Raw genomic sequence first — 27,816 nt, forward strand, 5'->3', positions numbered from 1 at the left:
TTAAAGCTGGGCAAACACTGCGATTTCAAGCTGACCATACGACAGTCGTGGCAGAATGTCATCTCATACTGTGTGACATCGTTTATGATACACGACCATCGCGCATGAGCTGTGTGCTTACACTATACGATCCCATGGTCGTGCATGACCCGAGGGCTCACACTGTTCAACTGAAGTTGGGACGGACTGTGACAGAAACCCGTGGAATTTCCTTTTTAAAAAGTCTCAGGGTCTGAGGCTGAAGTGTTTCTAGTAATATTCTCTCTCTCCCCCCTCTCCCACTCTCTCTCTCTGTTTCACACACACAAACAGCATCACATCTATGTCAGCTGCAGGTCTGCAGGTAGGAACATTCTTCCTCGTCTATTTCATTCCAGCTGTTGTCATGGTAATTTAGAACGCTGTCTGACAGTTTACAAAGGAAAACAATCCTCCAAAGTTGTTTATTCTGCTCACATTTCTGCTCTTGCTGTGAAGTGTCTGGAGTCATACGACTAAAATATCAAACATGCCAGAAATCCTTTTGACCAGTCGGGAGCAGGTCGTCAGGTCACAGTGGGGCCATGGTCGGCCGTTGTACCCCCCTGTACACAGCACAACAAACGACACCTGATCTGACTGAAAGTCGGCCCGACTTCAGAGGGAGTTGCGCTACTCAAAATTTGTGGCTGAATCGGAGGGAAATCACAGTGTACACCTGGCTTAAGGCACACCTAAGGTTAAGCCAAAATCTCAAAGTGCACCATATTCATATCAATACAAAATAGACTCTTTAAATTATGTTACAGTCAAGGCAGCCCATTAGGGGGGTCAAAGGGAAGAGCTATCTGAGTCCCAGCCAACTGGGGGATCATGGAGGTCAGGAAAACCTTGGTCCATTGATAAGTTAAGCTCTGATAACCAATATATTTAACCCGGATAATAAACACTCTTATCAAAGCAACAAAAAATAACTTTGATTTATAGGTGCTTGGTATGATATAGCTTTCTTATAAACGCAATCCTCTTGAAACAGAATTACCTTTTTATTGGTAATGTTGAAAATGTGGATGGGCACACTGAACTCAATTATTAGTAAAGTAATGTTGACTTCATAGCTAGGCCATGATGTGCACAAATGACAGTATGCTAGAAAGTAAAGCAGAAGAAACTGAGACATCTTTAATAAAAAAAAAAGAACTGAATAATTGTGAAGAGAAAAATGGGTGGAAATTGGCAGAAATGGGTTGATATGGCAAAAAGTGGAAAAATGAGTTAAAAAGGATTAAAAAATGTGGCACAACAATGGGAAAAATGGGCAAAAATGTAGCAGAAATGGGATAAATGGGTGATTTAAAAAAGATGGCAAAATTGGGCAGACAATGGCAAAAAGATGTCAGAATGGGTTAAAAGTGATGTTTAAAAAGTGTCAAAACTGGGCAAAAAGTGGCCAAACGATGGCAAAAAACTGGTGAGGAAGTGGCATAAATGTAACCTGACACGCCAGATGGATTTGTTCCACACATCCATCTGGAAAACCTTTAATACTAAGTGTTTGGAAAAGGGCAGAGGATTTGAAAAAAAACTTGGAGTGTGATCGGATGAATGTTCTGTCTGTCACATCTTTACGGGCCAATCAGAGCAACAAAACACAAGACATAGCTGCAACCGAGGTGCGCGTGCACAGCTACCAAGGAATAAAGTGAACCATGGCGACCGTAGACATGTCAGTACACGACTTTTGTTGTTTTTTACAAGAAAAGAACTCACCGCAGATTTTTGTTCTTCTTTTAACAAAGAAATGTCATCAGGCGCTGATAAAACTGGCGCTTTAGCAGCATTAACACTAATCTCTTCCGCCATAATTGCACCGGCCACTTGTCGCTGTTTGCTTACGGCATGACTCCCCTGCGCATGAAAGTACTGCCCCTCGTCGCTGATTGGTCCTGTCACTTTCTAACCGGGCCCAAATAGTTCAGATGGGAGCTTTGCAAGATGGATTCGCCAGTGAGAAAGACAGAAACTGGCGTGTCCATCTGCTTTGCAAGGTTAGCATAAACAGATTTAGTGATTAAAAAAAAGAAAATGTGGCAAAATTGGGAAAAAGTAGCAAGTTGGGTCAAAGTGGCAGATCTGGATAAAAACAAGAAAAATGTGTTAAATGTGACAAAAAAAAAGCGGCAAAAATGGCAACAAAGCAGCAAAAATGGGTAAAAGGTGTCAAAAGAATGGATAAAATTGGGAGTAAAATTAGTAAAATTGGTTAAAAGTAGCACAAATAAATCATTTCAACTTCCATACCCAACAATAGATTGACACACTTTAAGCTCCAAAATGAGGGAGCTGTTAGCCAGGATGCTAGCACCAATGCTCCTGCTCCAGCACACATGCACTGATATCATCAATAAATCACTAGTGGGTAGTCACCCATTCTCTGGGTTTATCAGGAGCTCATCTAATTCCGTGGGCAGACCTGATTACAGTACTTTTCATAACGTTGTAGTAATAACAGACAAGTGTACAAATTCCCAAGGCACATCTAGAGTTGCCTCCACCCTTGGACTACAAAACACGCATCTATCACAAGGCCCTCTCTCCGTGTTGTTTATGTAGCGAGTGGAACCTGAAAAGCTCTGTGATAAATATGAGCTCATTGTTTCTGTCACACTTCCTCAGAACAAGGCGGCTTTAGTCACAGTGACTGTGAATATCTAGAACAGCTGAAAGGTGAAATATCTCTTAATCCGAACCCTCTTCATAGTCAGTACCAGTAGATGATGATATTCAGGTATTAATCAAATTGTTTTGTTGAAGCATTAAATCTTTAATCCTCCAACAGCACTATGATTATTTACGTCTACTCTGGCTATTTCTTTCAGCTCGTTGTTAAAATGAGAAGCACACTTTGGCGTTTCACAGTCTTATGGAATCTTTAATGGCATTGAAGCAGCTGTTTAACATGCAGTTGCACCCCACTGTTTCAGTCTAAAACTCAGGTATCATCACTATAAAACTACTTATTATCTACTGCAATAAAAATAAAGTGCTGGTATTAAAGGAAACGCTGCTTGTGAGGTGCAGGATTCAATCCCATCCCCATGACATTAAAAGCTCTTTATCCCACTATCTTGTCTCTCTCTCTATAAAGGGCACGGCTTTCTGAGAAAGGTTTTCAAATGCACAATCATAGCGCTTTATCTGAATCCCAGGGGCTTTGAAATTTTTCTTTCGTGGCTAAGATTTGTGATGCAAGGTTTCAGTGAGGGGAAAGTGTGATGCTCACGGTTTTGGAATGATTGTGACATAAAAAAGGGTTGCTCATGAACAAAGTCAAAGTGGTGTGCAAAATATTGTTTTTCTGATATGTACAGTGCTTAACAAATTTAATAGACCACCCTAACCCTAACCAAAGTAAGGTTTATGCCACAGCTGCCCTAAATTAACAGCATTGGTAATTACCAAAGTCATTTTTGATGTTTCTTCAATGGTTAATACACCAATATGTAGAAGCTCTTTAACCCAAATGATATTTTTAATGCTAAAATATAATTATTATTGTTATCCATGCATTGTCAAATTTACTGATTTACAAAAAACTGAAAAAATAGCAAATCACATTAATATTTCTTGATTAATCTGTCAAATTATAGTTATTTACTTGCATTCCTGAACAGAAAAATGAGTTTTAGTGCTTGAATGTTATGCTTGATTCATTTCTGACTTCTCAGAGAAGCCCAGTGAGCCGGCTCAAATTTGGGTGAATTCAGTTTGAAATCCCTCATTCCTGTTCAAATAGTAAAACATGGAGAGCTGACTGAAAATGAAAGAGGCCACATTAAAGCACTTCATAATGCTGGATGGTCTCTGAGACAAATATGACAGGTGGTCTAATAAATCTGTTAAGCGCTGTATGTGGACATAAAATTTTCTCAACAGTGTTGAGCTTCAGCCGGCCACTCTTCTGGCTCACAATTTCCCTAGCCGTGGAAAAAATTCATTCACTAGGCACTGATGATAGAGGTATTAAGAAGGTCCTAGTTTCCTATTTGAAGAGGTGGGAATCCAGAGCACCTCCTGCTCTCCAGTCTCTCCCAATTTCACAAAATCAATCAACACATTACCTCTGGACTCCAACTATGGCACTGGTAATTGCATAAGTCATCATGCAGATCCAGCAAGGCCAAGAGGTTAAAGTTATAAGACTGGCAGGGCAGGGAGGCCACTCACAGGGAAGGTTATTTTTCAAATTGATGGCCAGTTTGGCACCATGCTGTGAGGCATTTGTGTGAAGTACCCTGCAACGAATTGCATTTATGAAGCTGTACAGGGAACCGCATTACATCCTGTCTCCCTTTTCCCCTCTGACAACTTCACTGTTGCTCTAAGGTAGGGTGTCCAAACGTTTTCCGCTGAGGGCCTCAAAAAGGAAAATCATAAGGATTGGGACACCCCTATGTTTGCAGGCAGCAGACCTGCCAACCTTGGCAAAATATTTTGAGTACCACTTGTGTCGTGCATCTTTTTACGCAGATTTTTGCAATTCCTTTACTTTTCACACAGTAATTTCCCCATTCACTGGCTGGAAATCGGTTAATAAAAAACCAGAGAGAAGAGTAGTTCACTGACTGGAATGTGTGTGTATATATACACATATATACATATACACATATATACATTAGGAATGCATGATAATTATTGGTACCGATAAATTATTGGCTGATATTGCGTATTTTCATTATCCTGGTAATAAAATGAATCGATAAAATACACAGATAATAAATGTTTTCTTTCTCACAAGACTACACATTCTGAAACAGTAGGTGGCTCCGCAGTACATGACCCGCTGTTGACCACCAGAGAAGAAGAGGAAGCAGCCTCAGTGCTAAGAGGCTAACAACACGGCGGTACTGGTGGAGTTTTTCAGTATTTACAGGAAGGATAACATGACAGTGTTTGCAAAATTTGCCCTGCAAAGATCTCCAAGAGTGGAAAACACTCCTTGAATTTTGACAAAACAGATTTTATAAGTCATTTAAAAGTCATCATCCTTACGACATTAAAACGAAGTGGCAGTAGCCGCTGGCGTTCGTCACGGGCATTGGGACCAAGCCAAAAGCTAATGCCAGACAGACTGCTGATTCAGCAGGCATTGGAAACTGGAGAAAGTTCACCTGAGCCAAAAGGCAATGCTAATAATGTCAAAATCATTTAAAATCAGTCTCCTGATCCACCCTTGCTTTCATAGACGTATCCTTGCCTGCTCTGTTTGATGTGCTTTCATTCAGTCTGATCCACTTTAGGAACAGAAGTTTAGCCACAAACCATGGTGTACTTAACATTTTTAACCTATTTCTGATATGACTAATGTCAGTGCATATTTTTAATCTTTATGTAAAACTTCAGCTCTCTTTATTTCTGACTTAAGCAGCAAATAATCCAGACCCCAAACATCTCCATTTGTTAAACATGACAGCCTATTATCATTTAGTTTAATGTCTGATTTGACCACTTGTCAAGATACTTAAATTCATTTCAAGGAAAAAGGGGAAAACATATGTCAGTTGTTTGTGTATGTTGTACTCGGTACACAAATGTTTCACTAAAAAAATAAGTGGAGACAGAATAGTTCTTTTTTTATGTAAACATGAGTCATGTCAGTTACAATTCGTTAAAAATATCTTTGCTCACTACATATTAACCCCTTGTATAAAAATAAACTTCTTTGTGTATATATATATATATATATATATATATACAGTGTCTTCTGCCCTCAGCTAAATGTGTCTATTTAGCATATGCAGTGAGCTAAACACTTATGGTTTCAGTAAGCACTCAGGAAGCGTGTCCATTTTTTCAGAGCTTTTACTGATGTACCACATCGTAATTTGTAAAACTGTAATACAAAAAAAAAACAATACAGAGCATTTAGTCTCTGCACAAATGCATAAAATAAACATTCAAAATATCTTCCATGTAAACAGCAAATCCAAAATCTTAATATAAGTAATAGGTGGATACAGCATGTGTATAAAGTAAAAGGCAAAAGCTGTATGCCAACATATTCCAGGCTAGCTGATTCTACAATAAGCTAACAGCTAGCTTCCATCATTAAAGAACCAAAACGCATTCATAAACACAAAGAAAGCATTAACTATGCTTAAAAAAGCTCTAATGTGCATAAACATTCAGCAAAACTTACAGATTATGCCTCTTCAAGCGCATGAGAAGCAGGGATCTACAGAAACACAGAGCACAACTGTCCACTCCATGAGCTTTTAGAAAATGACTAGTTTTTTTCCAAAATAAACTGCTGCTTACCATATACAGCCAGCAGAGGGCAGTGTTTACTACAAACCAGTCTGAAATCACTCTTTTTTCTATTAAAGGTGCATTCTGGCAATACTAAACAACAAATTATCAATTGCTCTATAACTGAAAAGTTGACTAACTTCATAGAAGTTTTGGTGCTTGGAGATGATTAGAGCAGTATGACTTGGAAAACAAACCTTGAGATAGATCAGACAGAGGAGCAAATGAGCTCCATTCATGCTGTTATTTGCTGCTGTAGTCCTTTTATCATTCATTTCTTTAACTTAAGGCAGGGCCACCAGACAGCTGAAGTCTTTTTTGTTTTCATCCTAATTACTTAAACTTTAATGTGTTCTAGAGCCTGAAGTATGTTTCCTTGTTCATCCTTAAACTGTTTTTCAAGGACTGAAGAGTTTGATCTATGCGTTTTTGTATTGATATTGATATCGGCTAAATATAATTTGTAAATATCACCATATTATACAAATATTGGTAATCCTACAAAGAAATAGAGTAAAGTTTAATGTTCTTATGTGGGCCTTTTTTAATGGATTTCTTGCAGGCCAATTCAAAAGGTCCAAGGGCCACAGTTGGCCCACGGGCCATAGTTTGGACACCCCTTATACATTATATTTCCAAAAGTATTCACTCACCCATCCAAATAATTGAAATCAGGTGTTCCAATCACTTCCATGGCCACAGGTGTATAAAATCAAGCACCTAGGCATGCAGACTGTTTCTACAAACATTTGTGAAAGAATGGGTCGCTCTCAGGAGCTCAGTGAATTCCAGCGTGGTACTGTGATAGGATGCCACCTGTGCAACAAGTCCAGTGGTGAAATTTCCTGGCTCCTAAATATTCCACAGTCAACTGTCAGTGGTATTATAACAAAGTGGAAGCGATTGGGAACCACAGCAACTCAGCCACCAAGTGGTAGGCCACGTAAAATGACAGAGTGGGGTCAGCGGATGCTGAGGCGCAAAGTGTGCAGAGGTCGCCAAGTTTCTGCAGAGTCAATGGCTACAGACCTCCAAAGTTCATGTGGCCTTCAGATTAGCTCAAGAACAGGGGGTAGAGAGCTTCATGGAATGGGTTTCCATGGCTGAGCAGCTGCATCCAAGCCATACATCACCAAGTGCAATGCAAAGCACTGGATGCAGTGGTGTAAAGCACGCCGCCACTGGACTCTAGAGCAGTGACGAATTGTGCTTCTCCATCTGGCAAAATATTTCTAACATTATTAGAAATTCATTAGACACTCGTAGAGTTTGGTCCATATTGCACTAACACACTGGGTTCTGATGATTATACTGATGTCCGTTAAAGAGTCCACTAAGAGCCAACAAAGAGCCAAGACAGCAGCTAGAAGCAGTGGCAGATGACAGCCGAGCACTGTAAAATAAACAAATAAACTAATCAGAAGCTAATCCCCAAAAAATATATATGAATTAGCCAAAGCTACAAATTAAACATTCAACGGCAGCAGGAGTAAAGCTCGCAGCCCGGGACTCCACTAACGAGGGCTGGGAGAGAGTAATAATCAATTCTCTCACCAAACCATCAACAGCTAAAGCTAACAAAACAGACAATTTAAGGTCTTACCCATAGGAGACACACCGCGACCACACAGACCCCAGGAGACAGCCCAGCTCCCAGTCACACCACACTGCTGCAACGGAGCGAAACCGGAGTAAACACTACGCACCGGGTAACTGAATGAATCGAGCCAGATAACAGAGCATGCGTACCTGGATGTAAACCCCAACCTGTGCTGCAGACGCCGACACACCGCTGTCGGCTCCGTGAGGGAGGAAGAGGAAGCAAAAAGAAAGAGGGAGGGGCCAACTAGGTGTATTTATGGGAAACCACCCATAATTAGTAGCCACATTGCCCCTTGCGGAGGGAGTGTAACTGTATCTTGCCACATCTACACCCAGATTTTGCATCGTCGCCCCGACGATGAACCAAAGAACAGATGCTAACACCACGGTCTGAAAATGGCTATATGGGCATTAGACACAGGACTACCATGCTGGCCTGCAGGCAAGGGAAGATGGTGAACGTTAGAATGGTGACCAGCTGTAGATCGAGCAGTCCAACGCAAAACCTGCTGACTGGTACCAGGTTCCTCTGATGGCGACAACGAATAAACCTGTGGTAGAATGCTTCTTGATACAGAACGTGCATTTGAACTAGGCTGAACCTCTGAATGTGTTACAGCAGAGGAACTACTCGGACCTACAGAACACGGTACAGAGGCAGGTGGCATTGGTGTTTTGGGTAGCAAGATCCACAGGTCACCATCCCTGAGGGAGTTGTCCTCCACCTGTTGTGGGCTGCAAAGCGAGGGAACCCTTGGAGGGGGAGCTAGAGGCTCAGGCCTAAGAACAGCTTTCAACATGTCGTGCCTGATGCAGGTCATGCAATAGAGCGACAGTGTAAACTGCCCCTTGACTCACTGGGGCTTTTAATACCTGATGGACTACAGGGCTCCAGATGTCCTGGACTTTATGACGACCCCGTACACTGTGATCTCTTAGGTACATAAACTGGCCCACTGGTAAAGGTGCATCACGAACTCGCTGGTCATGACGCTCCTTGCGACGTCCAGCAGCAGCCAACAATCGCTCCCGAGCACCCTCAAAAGCTACCTGAAGTCTGGCTTGGTGCTCAACAACCCAATCCTGTACTTCCCCACGTACAGGATCCTGGACTCGCCCTAGAAGGAAATCTATGGGGAGACGAGGTTCTCAACCAAACATCAGGTAGAAAGGTGACTCTCTTGTGCCCTAATGGGATGTGGTATTAAATGAAAACAACACCTGAGGCAAACAGGAGACCCAGTCCCATTTCCTGGAGACTGGAAGGGTGCGTAGGAGGTTGTGGAGAGTTCGGTTAAATCACTCGCACTGCCCGTTGCCCGCTGGGTGGTATGGGGTAGTGCGAGATTTTGTAACCTCGTACATGCAGCAGAGCTGATGGAGCAGAGCACTCTCAAAGCTCCTACCCTGGTATAAATGAAGACGGCTTGGAACACCAAATTTATAGAACCACTCTGTCAAGAGGACATGGGCCACAGTAGAGGCCCATTGGTCCCGTGTAGGGACAGTTACAGTGTACTTACTAAAAACATCTGTCATAATAAGGACATTTTCACTGCCATTGTGGGATGGCTCAAGCAGGGTGAAATCAATGGCCAAGATTTCATTGGGCTCCGAGGCAAGCAAGTGACCCATGAAACTATGTGGCACCGACCCAGAGTCTTTTGCGACCTGGCAGCGCTTGCACTCTTGGACCCACCGTTTGATGTCCGATGACATCCCCGGCCAGTAGCAGCGTTGCCTCACCATGTCAGTGGTCCGATCAATGCCCTGGTGGCCATGCTCCTGATGCAAGCAGTTCATGGTCTCTTGCTTAAGGACTGCAGGCAAAAACCAGCTGGAGGGATTCACCCCCACCATCAGGCTGGGAGACCTGTCGGTGAAGCACACCCTCTTTTTCGGTCAACCGGACGCACTGACGCAACAGTGCCATCGCGGTTTAGCAACCTGCAGTCTTTCAGCTCTTAAAAGGGGATCTGCCTCCTGCAGGGCACAGAGGTCAGCAGAGGAGCGAGATAGAAAAGCAGATACTACACTCTGGGTCGCCACCACTGTCGGGTCTGGACGTGCTGCACACTAGAGGGCATTGGGGACTGAGGTGCCTGGCACAACCCCCCCAGCCAAGTCAGACCCAGATAAATACTGCCGAGAGAGTGCATCGGCGTTCCGATTTCTGTGACCTGAACGATACTTAATATCAAAGTCAAACACAGCCAGCTGGGCAGCCCAACGGTGCTCAGTGGCTCCAAGCTTGGCGGACTGCTGGTAGCTCAACGGGTTGTTATCTGTGAAAACCAAACATATATGCCCCAACAGATATTTCCGGAACTTTTCCGTCATGGCCCACTTTAATGCCAAAAACTCCAACTTCATGGAGCTGTAATTATCCATGTTGCGCTCGGTTGGCCGGAGACCACGACTGGCATAAGCTACAGGCTGAATGCCTCTGTCTTCTGTGATAACACTGCCCCAAGACCACTATAACTGGCGTCAACTTCCAAAATAAAGGGACAGGAAAAGTCAGTGTAAGTCAGCACAGGAGCCGACACCAGTCTTGACTTCGAGGCCTCAAAACTGGCCTCACACTGCGGTGTCCAGGATGCACCCAGGGCCTGCTCAGAACCCTTTCTGGACTTTTTGCTTGTGAGCTCAGCCACTAGTTTATGCAAAGGGCTGGCCAGTTGCGCAAAGCCCTCTACAAAATGCCGATAATACCTGGCGAAACCCAAAAAGGAGCGCAGCTCTGAAACATGATGGGGCCGTTCCCATTTGGACACAGCCTCAACCTTCTTCGGGTCTGTGGAGACTCCCTCACTTGAAATGACATGGCCCAAGTACTTAACTTCCTTCTGGGAGAAGGTACACTTCTCCAGTTTGGCCTTCAGGCCTTCCGTTTGAAGCCGACCAAGTACTACTCACAGCCGCTGCAGATGTTGTGAAACAGAGGAGAAGATAACAATATCATCAAGGTACAGAAGGAGGGACTGTCCCTGCTGATCTCCAAACATTCTCTGCATCAGGCGCTGGAACGTACTTGGGGCGTTACACAGCCCAAAAGGCTGAGGCCCAGGTTACAGTTTTAACAGAGCTTGACAGCCAGGCAGTCCACTAGTAAATGGTCATCAGGTATGCCCCTTGCGGAGTGTAACTCTATCTTGCCACATAGGGATACGGGGAGGGAGGTAGAGGGCGGAGGGGGGATATAACGCTATAGGTTCAGCAGACCAGTTATTTTCGGCTACTCTGCATTATTGGTTGAAACTGCTTGACCACGCTGCTGCATTGTGCTGTCAGATATGAGTACGGCAGTGCACATTTCCCACAGAACTCACATGTCCACAGCTTTTTTAATAGTTTAGAGAGGCGAGTCGTGCCAACGTATTTACATGTCAAATTGCGTACCTGCTCCATAAAATGCGTACAGGTTGGCAGGTTTTGGGGGGGGTTTGGGTTCGTATCTGGCCTGTGGCCATTTCTTGCATGTCTATCCACTGTCCTCCTCGAAGCCCAAAAATAAATCTTAAAACAAACAAACAAACCAAAAGCACAAGTATGCTTGGGCCACTGTCTTACACCTCACCTTTATGAAATTAAAGTCAGTAAAACCAATCCAACATAGGTTAAGATAAGCTAAGTAACTGGATATACTTAAATGGCTAGTTATTGGCATCATCTTAATTATTTTGGTTTGCCCAATTTAGATTTCAAGGGACACTAATGGCTCATCTCCTTGTTCAAACACAAAACAAGCAAACTTTATGAAGCTGCAAATCTTAAAGGAGTTCTCAAAGAGGATAATCATGGTATGCAGAATTGGAAAAATACAAGACTACTGTGCTCAAGTAAAAGTACAGTTTACTTAACCTGTAAATGCAATAAGTGGGTCAAAAATGACCCGTTGGAGTTATTTTCTTGCAATATCTCCATAATGAAAATGTATCATTTCTTATTCCAGCAATTCCTCAAACAACATGGAATTACATGGGAACCGCTGATTCATATCAACTGTGAATGTCAGGAACATATATTTTGTGGACCACACAGACTATATAAGTGTCAGCCCTTAAGGAGATTATTTTACACTATACAGTTGTTTTCTTGCTGTAATGTACAATGTGCTTTTGCTTGTCTCTCTCACTCCACTTGCAATCCATGTAACTGTATTATACAATAATTACGTATGGATTTATCCATTGCACAATAACACTGGGTCCTAACTGTACATGAAGCGGGCAACAGTGGTGAAATCAGCATCTCCATATTGATTCCAATTGTATTACCCTGGGCACCCTTGAGTTTGCTGCTCGCATTAAGATGTTTGAAGAACAAGTAAACAGGAATATTTCCTTGTTTTTCTTCCACTTCCATTGGTCTGCAGAGGTTGTTAGCCCAAAGCTTTTAAAGGCTTGTCAATACAACATGTTCGTTCACACATCTGCAGCTTAAAAATTCCTTTTCTGTCATCCTTTTCTACAAGGAAAAACTGAGTTACAAATGGCAGACATTTTGGGTGTTTTCACACCTGAAAGTCTGGACCAAGGTCTGGACCATGGAGTGTATTTGTTACATTGTATATATACTGTATTTGGTTCATTTGGTTTTGGAGTCACATTGTAGTTATTGCAAACAGACTAACAGACTTTATAGGACAAACACAAATGTAGATTGTGTGTTTTTATAGTTTAAATTGATTGATTAGTTGTCTGCAGGCGTTTGACATCACATTGAATAATGCGTGTAGCTTGTCTGTGTAAAAAATAATTAAACAGTAATTTCCACTGTTTTATTATTGTTGATTTACTTCTACAAACAGCCCAAACTCAAAGAGCAGTACATAAGGCTAAGCAAAACTCGCCTTAGAGCTTCCTCATTAAGAATTTGGCACACCAAGGGCTTTTCTTTCATTTGCATAATTTGCATGTAATTATATATATATTCGAGCATAGGGCGAGTCAATACAAGCTTTCACACCAGCAACGGTATTTTTCCAAACAACGGTCAGATTTTTTAAAAAGTTTCCCTCATAGCGAGCACACATCTGGACAATTAAAACAGTAGCTGTTGCCGAGTTCTGAGGCAGACAGGAGCAAAAATGTCCTCCTCCCCAGCACCATACAAATATTTGTCTGTAGCCAGTGCTAAGTTAACCTTGCAAAGCAGATGAGTGCGCCCGTTTCCATGTTTCTCACTGGTGAATCCATTTTGCAAAGCCCCTGTCTGAACCATTTGGGCCTGGTTAGAAAGGTGACAGGACCAATCAGCGTCGAGGGGCAGTGCTTTCAGGCGAGGTGGAGTCGTGACGTAAGCAAGCAGCAACAAGAGGCTGGTGCAATTATGGAAGAAGACATTAGCGTGGATGCTGCTAAAGCGCTAGTTTTATCAGAACTTGACATTTCTTCATTAAAGGAAGAACAAAGAACAGCAGTGAGTTGTTTTCTTTTCAAAAATGACAAAAGTTGTGTACTGACATGTCTCCAGTCACCATGATTCGTGGAGTTTACTCCTTCGATAGGGGCACACCTCAGTTGAAGCATTGTCATGTGTTTTGTTGTTCTGATTGGCCCATAAAGGTGTGACAGAACGTTCATCCAATCACTCTCCAAGTTTTTTTTTTCAAATCCTCTGCCCTTTCCTAGATGGATGTGTGAAACAAATCCATCAGGTTAGTCCTCAGTTGTTTTTTTCTTCAAACTGATATAATGTAGTCTGGTAAGAGAGGGCGACAGGCAGTAGACCAGTGTTAATTTTGTTGACTAACTATTTTTGTTATTGTTTTCGTTAATAGCCTTTTTTTCCCCTGATGAAAACGAGACAGTAACTAATAAAAACAATTGCACATGGACAAAAACTAAAACTAAATTAATTGACAATTTAGTCCAAAAATAAAAACGAGACGAAAATGTTTGACAGAGACTTTATCCAATCAGACCTAATTTTGTCATGTAGAAAGTAGGGGCAAGTTAGGCACATATCCAATCACAGCTACTTTGGCTGTGTGGAAAGGTGGGATGAGATACGAGGGAGATCCAATCACAACTGCTTTTGCTGCGTGGTGGCGGGGTAAGTTGGGGAGAGATCCAATCAGTCGACTAAATTTACTGAAAATTTTGTTGACTAAAATGGCAGGAAGTTTTGTCAACTAAAACTAGACTAAAACCAAAACAATTTAGAGACTAAATTATGACTAAAACTAAAAGATATTTTTGGCAAAAGACTATAACTAAAACTAAATTAAAAAGTGCTTTCAAAATTAACTCTGCAGTAGACGATGTGCAGCTGGAGCTGTTTCCAAACTAACGGGACTGTAGTCCAATGAAATAGTTAACAACACAGTCTCATTTTACCTCAGACTCACGGTTAGTCACTGCTCTGGGTCAGATCAGCCCACTGAAATGACTCCTCTGACCAGTCCTTGACACAAACAGGTGAGCCAATCGGTTCACTGTGAGTGAAGCGAACCTCAAGTGTGCCCTTAACCCCTTAAAGCCTGTTGTATCATATTTGATATTTGCATACTTTTATGATACCTCTATCTAATCAATATGATCAATAAATTACTAAAATTCTAAAAACAATCTAATAAATGATAAAAATGCCCTCAAGTGAATTATCAGTTACCAAAAATACCTCAAATATCAAATGAGATAAATATATATGAAGCGTTCATTTGCAAAAACAGTTAAATGCCATTCTGGTAAATAATGAAAAAAATAATAAAATTAACACTTTCAATTGAGCTGTCCTCTGATCTAAAATCTTAAAGAAATACATTAATTAATTATACTTATTCTAATTATACTTACTCACCTTCAGTCTGATTGAGATTACAATGAAAAAATACATTTTATGACAATTTATAAAAACAGAGTTCACTGTTTTTGCAAGGAACTCTACACACACACACACACCCACACACCCATATATATATATATATATGGGTGTGTGTGTGTGTTAAATTATATGAAAATTTGGATTTTATTGGATTTCAGTAGAAAGTGAAATAAACATTTCAGTTCCAAAAAATGAGATGTTTCTGGCTACAATTTGTGTTTTCAGGCTTTAAAGGGTTCATATGAAAATCAATATTATTTAACATTATAAAATGAATGAAAAGTTGGTACCTCCGGTCCAATTTGAATAAAAAGAGGGAGCAGGGCAGTGGATGTAACAATGAAACAAAACATCACTGACCTCCTGGCTGTCTGAAAGTGTGCTGTTACACAGGGACTGGAGGAGGAAGAGGCAGAAAACTCTTTTTTTTTTTCCTGCTCCAGTACATCACAGATTATCAGAAGACAGAAGAAAACATACCCTTGAGACCTTAGCAGTGAGAAGGCTTTTTAGAATGTGCATGATTTATTCAAAAATCGTGCCACTCCTGATGTACAAAGAAAGGCAAAATCTGCCTCTGAATTATTCGCATCGTCATGCTTTTTATTCGCCTTGTCCTCAACGTACAAAGGCCTTTAGAATGACAACGCCATTGTAGACAGAAAAGGACAAAGTTGTATGCAATTGTGCAAGGCCATGCTATCACAAACTCTGGAGAGAAGGTGATAAATGAAGGCACTGCTCACAGAATCCTGCTGCTGCAGTTTCTTTTTTATCAGCTCACACTGTTTTCCTGTCCTCTTGAACCCCCTCTCTTTCTGCCTCTCAGAAAACAGTAGAAAAGTTGGAAAGTTTACGTATTTTCATGTTTTATTTTCCAGTTCGATTGTGTTTAAACTGGCTGTGTCCAAAATCACTCCCTATTCACTATAGTGCACTATATAGTGAATACACCATTTTGTAGTGGTGTCCAAATTCTGAGAGAGCATTGTTATTCACTATAGTGTACTCATTCTTTCCCACAATGCATTTTGAAAAGTAGTGAACAGCCGATGCGCACTAGCCCATCGATATTTACCATCATGCATCGTAGTCGCTGCTCTCGAACATGACAGACAAACGAGAGGAGCACAGGAACACATTTATAAACTTTGTTTTGTACTTTTTGTTTGTTGGTTTTAACCAAATGTAAGAAAATGTTAAGGATTTAAAACGGAGTAACTCTGAGGATGACCTGAGACCATCATCTTTAGCAAATACAAGTTACATTACACACAAAAATGTACACTATTTTGCCACTAAAGACACAAGGTTTTTTTTATCCATTAGTATTTTTATTTTTTTTGTGAAAATACGTTAAGCTTGGTATCAGTTTTTAGTGAAATTCTACCGTTAATTTGGATCCTCAGCCGTTGTCATGGAAATCTACGAGCCATTGTTGCTAAACGTGAGACGGCGATGACGTCATTTCCTGTGTCGGAAATCATTTTTGTGTTTTGCAGATGAGTCCACTATATGCTGCTCACTATGTAGTGGATCGGGAGTAGGGAATGAGTGAGTGGTTTTGGACACAGCCCTTGTCTCTTAATCCCCATGTGCTCTCCTGGCTCATTTTTTTGGTGTTGGATCTTTTTCTGGTTCTCATTGGCATAATTTCCCAGCGCTGATAGAAAAGTCCAAACCTTTCAAATTGATGCTTTCACACCGGACCAAGACCAGCCATTTTGGTTGGACCATGGTCCGGCTGTTTGGTCATCAGTCTCAAGCTGGGTTTCCAGTACACTTTGAAATGTGCAAAATCAAAATAGCGCAATAAAAAAAAAAAAAGGTAATGGAAACATCTGAATTTTGAAAAAAAACCCTAAAATATCACAAAAAGGTTTTTACGCTTTCATATAGAAATATATCGCAAAAGTGCAACAGAAACACTTTACACCTTACGTCCCGTGACGTACGGTGTCACATGACAGTCACTTCGAGACAACATGGTGTGGTACGTGTAGTCAGAAGAAGAGACGAGACTTCTCCTAACATCATACTTCTACCCTTATACGTGGCTTTTACCATATGGACTTTACCTCTGAACTATCATCCGTTGGCATCGCTTTTGTTCAAAGTTATCAAGGAAACCAAAACTGTACCAACATTCAACAGGTTTTGAGCGTCAAGCTTCCCTGCAGCAGATTCACGTGAGATGAGATTTTACAAGAATTGCAAGGCCTATGCCCAAAACTCCCTTAAATGGAAACGCATTCAAAGCGCAATTGTACTTAATCACAATTTAAGAAATATTGCTTTTATTTTGTGAAAAACTGTAATGGAAACCCAGCTTCAGACAGGTTTGGTCATTAGTTTGCCAGGTGATCCTAATTAAAAGGAAACTACTTGAGGAGGTTGGTCCACATTATTGAGCAAGTAACAGGTTTCATGCAATATGGAGTAAAGGAAAAATCTTGCTGCAGATGAAAAGCCTGAAATAGTGCAGTATCTTGCAAAAGGTATGAAAACACTAGAAATATAATTAAAAAAAGAAGAGAAATCATCGTACTGTAAAAAGATTTATGTGCGATTCAGAGCGCAGACTGTTTTGTAGCAAACGGGTATTTGAAGCTGCGTAAAGCTGTATTTCAGCCACCTTGACCAATGCCCACAGGGAGAAACAGTTGCAGTGGGCTCAGAGATATATAAAGACTAATTTTCAAACAGATTTATCCACTGATGAATGCCGTGCTCTACTGGATGATCCAGATGGAGGAGTAGTGGATGGTTGGTGGATGGCCACCATGTCCCAAAAAGGCTGCAACGTCAGCAAGGTGGTGGAGTCATGTTCTGGACTGGAATCATGGCAAGAGAGCTGGTATTTAACTCAACTTTATTTGTATAGCACATTTCAAACAATTGTAAACTCAATGTGCTTTACAGAAGATAAAAAACGAACAGCCCAAAACTTGTCCAAAAACCGCCAGAATGCACAAAAAAAAAAAAAAAAAAAAACGCCAAATAATCAATATTTAGTGATTTTTTCTTTTGACTAACATACAAAACTCCATAAAAGTCCACTGACTGCTTAAGTACACCAAAAATAACTCCTATAACGACAAGCAACAACAGTCTGATTTCAGGTGCATGACCACCACCTGCATTTCTATTCCTCAAAAAATGGCAGATCTTATGAAGCTCAACAACATAACAAAATTAAACTGTATTTTCATATCATCGATACAGCAACTAGGGTTATAGTTATACACACACTCCACTTTCAGAGCCATAAATAGACTTATTATCACAATTATCAAAATTTACAGGTGACAGACATGATTGTATTATCTCACTCATAGATGCTGCCCATGCACCGATGAAGAGCACAGAAACATCTGAGCATAGCATCTGTCCACATCAGCGTATGTGGCAGCTGGGTGTGCAATACAATAACATTAGGCTAATTTATAACTCTTCTCGCCAGAATGTTTGCTAGCTGTAATGTATAATACTGAAGCATTCAACTATTTGTTTATCAGGATCCCCACTCTTCCTACAACAGGGCGTTTTTTAAGCTTTATATAAGCTTTTGTTAACTCATTGCAGGCCATTGTGGGCCATAGCCAACGCCAAAAATAACAAAATTTGCCGTCTTTATCGGTCTCCCAGAATTTAGTTCTCTTGTAGACACGCACACACACATAAAAACACACACAGCCTGACGTGTACAACCACCTCTTGATCGCACACGCTCTCTTCCAATCATAACGTGGCTCCCTGCGTTGAACTCTACAGGATACTCAGAGTGACTGACAGGCTTCAGAAGCGCTGCTTTAAGTTTGACACGTTCACTGACATCAAGAACACCCTTACTGTCATAACTGTCATTTTACTTAACTAAACAAAACAATCAAGAATGTAAACCAGATAAGATGCAGTTAAAATCCTGCCTATCTTAAGGAAACCATTCCAAGTTTGATCAGCCCGCCCAAGCCCATTTTTACCCCCACAAGTGGCGGTAAAACCGCCCAACTGGGCGGAAAACCACCCAATTCGGCAACGCTGGTTAGACGGATGTGTGAAACACATCCATCTGGAAAACCTTCAATACTAAGTGACTGGGAAAGGGCAGAGGCTTGTGAAGTGTGACTGGATGAACGTTCTGCCTGTCACATCTTTACGGACCAATCAGAGCAACAAAACCCTAACCCTAACCCTAACCCACAGAAAAAAGAAAAGGCAGCTACAAAGTCTTTTAAAAAGGAATCAACTCTTATATTTCAAACTCAGATAAACAAAACTCAAATATCAGATACTCAGAACCGAAAAGCAGTTTTCATAAAATAAACTCAATGTCTGATGATCCCCAGTGCCCCAAGAAAACAAGTCCAACTCAAATTTCCACTTCCGGGTTAATTTCCAAAGGAAGATGAAAAAAATACACCAAGAAAAACAATACTCAGTTTGAAAAAAAAACACGTTTTTCAAAGTAATGAACTGAAATGTACCTTACGGCCAAAAATTGTTTAAATAGGTTTTAAACAGTACTTACAACGATTGGGTAAGTCAGTCCATCAATCTCCAGTCCAGTCAGTCTGGGTTGACTGTGACTGCCATAGATATAATGAAGAGTAGACGCCGGATCAACCGCTACTACCTATTGGCGCTGACGAGCCGTGGGGCCGCCATCTTGGTCCGGTCACCTGCTCCACTCAGCGTAATCTGTTTGGCAGGTGCAATGAAGTGTCGGCGCATTTAATCAATCATAACTCGCTAAATACTAAACTGATTTTCACACGTTTTTTTTCCCCTGCAAACATCATACATGTAGGTACGACACAGGACACATGGTTCGACATATTTTAGTATTCATAGTGGGCTTAACAGTAATAGAATGTTCTGATACGTGAAATATGTGATGTATGAAAGGTATTTTGCAAAACACACCCAATATGGAAGAGTATTAGGACCACTGGTAAAAAAAATTGAGACAATGTTTTTCACTTGTGAAAAAAAAGTGAGAATTCTGAGATTAAAGTCAGAATTTTGAGATTTAAGTCAGAATTCTGAGATTAAAGTCAGAATTGTAAGATTAAAGTCAGAATTGTAAGATTAAAGTCAGAATTCTGAGATAAAAACCAGAATTGTTAGATTAAAGTCAAAATTGTAAGATTGTAGTCAGAATTGTAAGATCATAGTCAGAATTGTTAGATTGAAGTCAGAATTCTGAGATTAAAGTCAGAGTTGTAAGATTAAAGTCAAAATTGTTAGATTAAAGTCAGAATTGTAAGATTAAAGTCAGAATTTTAAGATTAAAGTCAGAATTCTGAGATTAAACTCAGAATTTTAAGATTAAAGTCAGAATTCTGAGATTAAAGTCAGAATTGTAAGATTAAAGTCAAAATTGTAAGATTAAAGTCAAAATTCTGAGATTAAAGTCAGAATTTTAAGATTAAAGTCAGAATTCTGAGAGATTAAAGTCAGAATTCTGAGATTAAAGTCAGAATTCTGAGACTAAAGTCAGAATTGTTAGATTAAAGTCAGAATTCTGAGATTAAAGTCAGAATTCTGAGATTAAAGTCAGAATTGTAAGATTAAAGTCAGAATTGTTAGATTAAAGTCAGAATTGTAAGATTAAAGTCAGAATTGTTAGATTAAAGTCAGAATTCTTAGAATAAAGTCAGAATTCTGAGATAAAAGTCAGAATTGTACGGTTAATGTCAGAATTGTTAGATTAAAGTCAGAATTGTGAGACTAAAGTCAGAATTGTTAGATTAAAGTCAGAATTGTAAGATTAAAGTCTGAATTGTTAGATTAAAGTTAGAATTGTAAGATTAAAGTCAGAATTCTGAGATTAAAGTCAGAATTGTTAGATTAAAGTTAGAATTGTAAGATTAAAGTCAGAATTCTGAGATTAAAGTCAGAATTGTTAGATTAAAGTCAGAATTGTAAGATTAAAGTCAGAATTCTGAGATAAAAACCAGAATGGTTAGATTTAAGTCAGAATTGTTAGATTTAAGTCAAAATTGTAAGATTGTAGTCAGAATTGTAAGATCATAGTCAGAATTGTTAGATTGAAGTCAGAATTCTGAGATTAAAGTCAGAATTGTAAGATTAAAGTCAAAATTGTTAGATTAAAGTCAGAATTCTAAGATTAAAGTCAGAATTTTAAGATTAAAGTCAGAATTCTGAGATTAAACTCAGAATTTTAAGATTAAAGTCAGAATTCTGAGATTAAAGTCAGAATTGTTAGATTGAAGTCAGAATTCTGAGATTAAAGTCAGAATTCTGAGATTAAACTCAGAATTGTTAGATTAAAGTCAGAATTCTTAGAATAAAGTCAGAATTCTGAGATTAAAGTCAGAATTGTACGGTTAATGTCAGAATTGTTAAATTAAAGTCAGAATTCTGAGACTAAAGTCAGAATTGTTAGATTAAAGTCAGAATTGTAAGATTAAAGTCTGAATTGTAAGATTAAAGTTAGAATTCTGAGATTAAACTCAGAATTTTAAGATTAAAGTCAGAATTCTGAGATTAAAGTCAGAATTGTTAGATTGAAGTCAGAATTCTGAGATTAAAGTCAGAATTGTTAGATTAAACTCAGAATTGTAAGATTAAAGTCAGAATTCTTAGAATAAAGTCAGAATTCTGAGATTAAAGTCAGAATTGTACGGTTAATGTCAGAATTGTTAGATTAAAGTCAGAATTGTGAGACTAAAGTCAGAATTGTTAGATTAAAGTCAGAATTGTAAGATTAAAGTCTGAATTGTAAGATTAAAGTTAGAATTGTAAGATTAAAGTCAGAATTCTGAGATTAAAGTCAGAATTGTTAGATTAAAGTCAGAATTGTAAGATTAAAGTCAGAATTCTGAGATAAAAACCAGAATGGTTAGATTAAAGTCAGAATTGTTAGATTAAAGTCAAAATTGTAAGATTGTAGTCAGAATTGTAAGATCATAGTCAGAATTGTTAGATTGAAGTCAGAATTCTGAGATTAAAGTCAGAATTGTAAGATTAAAGTCAAAATTGTTAGATTAAAGTCAGAATTGTAAGATTAAAGTCAGCATTTTAAGATTAAAGTCAGAATTCTGAGATTAAACTCAGAATTTTAAGATTAAAGTCAGAATTCTGAGATTAAGGTCAAAATTGTAAGATTAAAGTCAAAATTGTTAGATTAAAGTCAGAATTCTGAGATTAAAGTCAGAATTTTAAGATTAAAGTCAGAATTGTAAGATTAAAGTCAGAATTTTAAGATTAAAGTCAGAATTCTGAGATTAAAGTCAGAATTGTTAGATTAAAGTCAGAATTCTGAGATTAAAGTCAGAATTCTGAGATTAAAGTCAGAATTGTAAGATTAAAGTCAGAATTGTTAGATTAAAGTCAGAATTGTAAGATTAAAGTCAGGATTGTTAGATTAAAGTCAGAATTCTTAGAATAAAGTCAGAATTGTTAGATGAAAGTCAGAATTGTACGGTTAAAGTCAGAATTCTGAGGAAAAACACCCTCAGAATTATTAGTTTTTCTCTCAGAAGTTTGACTTTTATCTTACAATTCTGCCTTTTTTCTCACAACTGAAAAAAAAGTGGCCCTAATACTCCTCTGTATACATACACACATGTATATATATATACATACTTATATATGACAGAGAAGCAGAAGCAGATTGTGTACTACTCAGCTATCTTAATAAGTTGAAGAATGAATAAACAATATATGAATACATTTTATATCCATATATAAGATATAACACAATAGACAGAAGTTGTATATCAGAAAAAATGAAAATCTATATATATTTGGAAAATGAAAATCTATATATATCAGAAAAAAGATAGAAAGATACAGTTGAAACCAGAAGTTTACATACACTATATAGAAAGGCACATAAACTTTTTTTTCTCACCGTCTAACAATAAATCAGATTAAACTTTTCCTGTTTTTGGTCAATTAGGATTACCAAAATGATTTCTATTTGCTAAATGCCAGAATAATGAGAAAAGGATTTTTTAAAGACATTTTTTTTATTACTTTCTTCAAAGTCAGAAGTTCACATACACTAAGATAACTATGCCTTTAAACAATTTGGGAAAGCCTAGATGATGATGTCATGTCTTTGGAAGCCTCTGATAGGTTGACAACATTTGAGTTAATTAGAGGCACACCTGTGGATGTATTTTAAGGCACACCTGAAACACACTGCTTCTTTGTGTAACATCATGGGAAAATCAAAAGAAATCAGCCAACATATCAGGAAGAGAATTGTGGACTTGCACAAGTCTGGTTCATCCTTGGGTACAATTTCCAGATGCCTGAAGGTGCCACATTCATCTGTTTAAACAATTATATGCAAGTATAAACACCATGGGAATGTCCAGCCATCATACCGCTCAGGACGGAGACGGGTTCTGTGTCCCAGAGATGAACGTGCTTTGGTCTGAAAAGTGCATCTCAACCCAAGAACAAAAGCAAAAGTCCTTGTGAAGATGCTGCTGAAGCTGGTAAGAGTGTGTCATTATCAACAGTCAAACAAGTCCTGTACCGACATGGGCTGAAAGGCCACTCTCCCAGGAAGAAGCCATTACTCCAAAAGAAACATAAAAAAGCCAGATTACAGTTTGCAAATGCACACAGGGACAAAGACCTTAATTTTTGGAGACATGTTCTGTGGTCTGACAAAACTAAAATTGAACTTTTTGCCATAATGACCATTGTTGCATTTGGAGAAAAAAGGGGGAAGCTTGCAAGCCTGAGAACACCATCCCAACCGTGAAACATGGGGGTGGCAGCATCATGTTGTGGGGTTGTTTTGCTGCAGGAGGGACTGGTGCACTTCACAAAATAGATGGTATCATGAGGAAAGAACATTATGTGGAAGTACTGAAGCAACATCTCAAGACATCAGCCAGGAAGTTAAAGCTTGGGCGCAAATGGGTTTTCCAAATGGACAATGACCCTAAGCATACTGCCAAACTGGTTACAAAGTGGCTTGAGGATAACAAAGTCAATGTTTTGGAGTGGCCATCACAAAGCCCTGATCTCAATCCCATCGAAAATTTATGGGCAGAGCTGAAAAGGCATGTGCGAGCAAGGCGGCCTACAAACTTGGCTCAGTTACACCAGTTCTGCCAGGAGGAATGGGCCAAAATTCCTGCAAACTATCGTGAGAAGCTTGTGGAAGCATATCCAAAACATTTGACCCAAGTCATACAGTTTAAAGGCAATGCTACCAAATACTAATGAAATGTATGTAAACTTCTGACTCTCAAGAAAATAATAAAAAAATTGTCTAAAAAATGATCTCTCTCATTATTCTGGCATTTAGCAAATAGAAATAATTTTGGTAATCCTAATTGACCAAAAACAGTAAAAGTTTAATCTGATTTAATGTTAGACGGTGAGAAAAAAAAGTTTATGTGCCTTTTTATATAGTGTATGTAAACTTCTGGTTTCAACTGTAGATAAATTGATTGATTTAGGGAAATCCTAAAAAATGTAAATTTTCAAGTGAAACACAAGAACATGACACCACACCGTCCAAAACCATATTTACACAAAGTTGGTCATGAAAGTTTAAATCAGCTAATAGCCCTGAAAGAGAACTGTTTTGCAGAGCTTCTTTCTAGTGTTCCCTTTCTGCAGGTCAAGAGAGGTGAGTTTGGCAATGTGGTGTAGCCTTATCTTCAGAAACACAGACACAACCAATGACAACAAGTTGGAATGATGGTTGTCTACGCCAAACTGTGTTTCCTCAATGTGTTGCAAAATGTTGGTAAATGGAGATGGGTGCTCTTCAGCAGTTTCAGCTGAGGACACAGACAGGGACACAGTGTCATCTTGGGCTGCCACATTGCCTGTATCACTAGGTGAGACACCACACCGAACCATCAGACGGCGGAAGATGGCCTGGAACTGGCGTGCAGATGGAGTGTTATTCCAGCCACCCTGTATGGAAAACAGGCACACAATACATACATTACTCACAAGACATAACATATAAAGATATTCATTAAGTATATTTTCTGAATTTTTTATTTATTATTTATTTTATTTATTTTTGGAGCAGTTCAGGAATCATCAGCATCAACGTGTCGATGTTAATGACAAATCCAATGACAGACAAGTACCTGCAAAAGAAAAAAGTTTTATTACTCTGATTATGGCAAAACAGGACACCCCAAGAAAGCACCATATAATTTTGTTCATTCATTTTGTTCATTGTTCATGTAATGTGTAATCACCAATTCTTGAGTGCCTATCTCAGAGGTGCAAACTCAGAGAATGAAAATGGTTAACAGCTACCAGGGCGGATAGATAATTAGTTTGCATCCATGTTTTTAGGAATGGGATAAGTTTCTTGTTTAACTTAAACAGTATACTTGTAGGACACTTAGCTAACTAGGAACAATGCAATTGCAGAACTGGGAGAACTTGAGAACAAGAACACATGCAAGAAAACATGCAATACATACCATTTTGACACCTACATGTACTTGATGTTGTGTAATGCGTACCATTTAGAAACATCTAGGACCTGAAACACACTGAATACAAAATAATTCAAATAGAAACAAAACTGCAGATTGAAAAACACTGACACAAGAGAACATCATATCAACATACATACCCTCCTTCTGACACCTGCATAAACTTGATGTTGTGTAATACATACCATTTAGAAGCATGTGGGATCTGAAACACGCTGAATACAAGATAACTCCGCCAAACAAAACTGAACAAAGACAAACATTGAAATAAAAGAGCATCGTGTTAGAAGACAAAAGTAAAGGAAAAAATATTGTGACAGTCGCCTCATATGAACCTGATGCAGAGGACGGAGCATCTTATGAACTTGACGCATAAGGGAACAGAGTATCGTTGAACTCATGTCATGAACTTCTCATGCATGAATAACAGGCACTATTTTAATAGACCTCTTAAATCGGTGAAGGGGTGTTCCATCTTTTGTCACCAAAGTGAGCAAGTGCTCCCTGGCTCTTGACAAAACTGCTTTCCTCTCCATCCAATTCAAAGCACCCAAGGGAACTTTGAATTCTTTTGGCACAAGGATTGCGTCCATTCATTGTATCAAACAGCCTGTGATGTCCATGGCATCATGAAATGTTTGGTATTGTTAGCCTGAATGTCTGTGTCTGTGAGTGCAGCTCCTTGATTGGAGTAATGTCAGACACCTGTGCTTCGAGTGAGGAGGTTATTTAAGCTCCTGCAGTCACACAGTCTCTCTCTCTCTGACCTGGCCTCCACACAGGTATACCACACTTGGATTTAGTTATGTTAGAGTAGGTTTAGGTTTAGTTACATTACACTTCATGCTGTAAATATTTAATTTGATCCTATTTGAAGTAACTTTGAGTTATTTGGTTTAATTTGGTCTAATTTGGCATTTCTGAGTCTTTAGTTTGGTTCAATTCAGTTTAATAGTAAACTGCCTAATTTGATTATTTGATTTGAATGCTTACTTTGGTTTAATTTGGTTTGATTTGACAATAAAGGCTTTCTTAAAAACTTTGCCATGGTGTTGTCTCCCTCCTTTGTTGTGACCACCTGAGCCAGGTCATGACAGCCTGTCAATCATCTATAAAGAAATATTGGCATCTAAATCACTGTCATTACAGGGTTTCATTAGGTATCAGATAGTTGAAATCAATACTCATCTATTCAAAATATACAGAGAACAGAGTACTTATTTCTAAACTGTATGTTCAACGTGCAACATGCAAGTATTAGTATTTGCTTGACTTCCTTCTCTCCATAGGCCTGCTTTGTACTACAGCAAATTTCACACAGAGCTTTACCCCTCTAAAATTTGTGAAGGTATGTATAAGGTTATATATGAACTTTTGTATTTATGAAGAATATACAATATCACAGTTTATGAAAATATTTGCATGTTGAACTTAGAGACAGTCAGAATTATCAACAAATTTTTCCTGATGCTCAAATCAAATTTTGATGAATTATATTTTTAAAAAACCACGTACTTGGTTCTCTAATCACTAATTGTATTACCTCAATGAATTCTGCCGTTGCCTCACAGTCTTTAAACTGAGAGTACCCAACATCCCTCATCGTGCAGAGAGCGACTGACATGGAGCGACTCAGTGTTTGTACAGCCAGGGACACCCTCATCTTGTGGTTCTCAAAGTAGACATGTTTGTCTGTAATTTTATTGGCAGCATGCAGTCCATCTTCTTTTTGCACATCATTGAGATGATTGATGTACCTCCAATTGATCCATCCATCATTACAAATACTTTCTCACCAGTCACTGGATGCAGGAAACTGGTCTTAAGTGGCTCTTGTGGGTTTCCCTTCAGCTCACACCCAAGTTGGTTGCACATGCTGACGTTGGAGGCATGCCCATTCATTGTTACACGTACAACCCGAATGCCCCGTGCATGCAACTCCTCCAAAGCATGACTGAGAACAACCCTTTGTGTTTCGGGTGACGGAGACTTCGTCAGGTAGGATGCAATGGGAGCCTTCCAATGTCCTTGTAGGCCAACCACCATGAACACAAGAGCCTCAGTAGCAACATCTGTCTCACTGTTTCCATCACCCATGTCTACAAAACCAGACATCGACTGGTTATGTGGATTATATTGCGCATGTTTTCTGATTGCCATGGCATCCAACATGAGTGCAACACATCCATATTTAGCCTGGTCTTCCTGGCATCTTCATCCAACGAACACAGCCACCTGTAAAAATATTGAGAAATAGCTATTTAATGTATTTGCAACAATGATTTCCAAAAATTCAGTTGGACAACATTAAGACTACCTTTGTAACGTATGTGGATAAGGGAGGGGAAAATTTCGACTCTCTCTGGGGTATTTGTATGCCTTTGGAACATGTAGATGGAGTGTAAGGGCAAACTCTCTGTAGTCCTTTGAGTACTCATGACCCTGCTTTGCCATGAAGTCTATTTGAAAATCTGAAACTGTATGAGAAAAAAATAATAAGTCCCCTTCATATAATAACTAAGGTGTTTAATAAAGAGTGTAAGAATAAGATGTACATAAATTTCAAAGTGCTAATTTCATCTTACCAGAGTAGAAATCAAGCCTCTCTTTGAGCTCTTCATTAATGAGGTTC

This window comes from Cheilinus undulatus, linkage group 5, assembly GCF_018320785.1.
Source record: "Cheilinus undulatus linkage group 5, ASM1832078v1, whole genome shotgun sequence".
Lineage (NCBI taxonomy): Eukaryota > Metazoa > Chordata > Actinopteri > Labriformes > Labridae > Cheilinus > Cheilinus undulatus.